Consider the following 1357-nt stretch of genomic DNA (forward strand, 5'->3'; position numbering starts at 1 on the left):
AGAGCTGCTCTCGGTTGTGCAGTGAAAGCATGTGATAAAAATAAGACTACTGAATGATAATAACAATAATAATAATAATAATAATAATAATAATAATAATAATAATAATAATAATAATAATAATAAGAAGAAGAAGAAGAAGAAGAAGAAGAAGAAGAAGAAGAAGAAGAAGAAGAGGAGGAGGACGTGGACGAGAACGAGGAGGAGGAGGAGGAGGGGGAGGCCAAGACAGACACAGACGACCGGTGGCTATGGTGAGTAGGAGTGACCTGAAGATAGAGATAGAATCATTTATATGCGCAACTCAAGAACAAGTGTTAAGGACCAACTATGTGAAGTACAGAATAGACAACACTACCGATCGCGACAAATTCAGAATGTGTGGTGAGGGGGGCGAAAAGGTATGGCACATCGTTAGTGAATGCCCGAAATTGGCACAACGCGAATACAAACGACGCCCTGACAATATGGCATGAATGATGCATTGAGAGCTCTGTGGAAATCACGGCCTATAAAGAGAAGAGACGTGGTATGAGAAAACCTTAGAAATAGTCACCGAGAATGAGAATTGCAAAATCCTGTGGGATGCAATGATCCAATGCGATCACCCGACCAGACATCGGAAACCGGACATTGTTGTGATGAATATAAAAGAAAGAACATGCGTGATAATCGACATAGCATGCTCGGTGACAACAGGATTAAAGAGAAAGAAGAAGAAAAAATAAGCAACTATGACGATTTGAAGTGGAAAATACGAAGGTTGTGTTCAATGAAGAGAGTAGACGTGATACTAATAGTAATTGGTGCACTTAGAAGTATCGGCACTCAACTACCAATTTGGTTGAAGAAGATTGATACATGTGTGAAGGTAGAACACCTACAAAAATCAGCATTGTCTGGAACAGCATGAATTTTTCGTAGGGTTCTTGAACCATGACCAGTAAAGAGGTGTCATCTTACTCTGCTAGCTGTGGACAGCTAACGCTGTCCATCATACCCAGTGAAATAAGCTGTGAGTTTGCTAATAATAATAATAATAATAATAATAATAATAATAATAATAATAATAATAATAATAATAATAATAATATTTTTTAAAAAAGGATTGACGTAACTCTTCACGAAGGTAAATAGTCAAAACGAAGAGCGCGATTTTAGATGTTTTATTTTTTGAACAACATTTCGACAGAACGTCTGTCTTTCTCAAGTTCAAACCAAAAGGTGATTGAAAATTCAAAATTTCAGAAACCAAACGTAAACTATGAACGTGAGTAATCAGCGTCCATACGTTGATAGAATGACATCATCAGCTTTTGTCAGTTTTTTAATAAGCAGAAAGAAAGAAAGAAAGAAA

This window comes from Octopus bimaculoides, chromosome 11, assembly GCF_001194135.2.
Source record: "Octopus bimaculoides isolate UCB-OBI-ISO-001 chromosome 11, ASM119413v2, whole genome shotgun sequence".
NCBI lineage: Eukaryota > Metazoa > Mollusca > Cephalopoda > Octopoda > Octopodidae > Octopus > Octopus bimaculoides.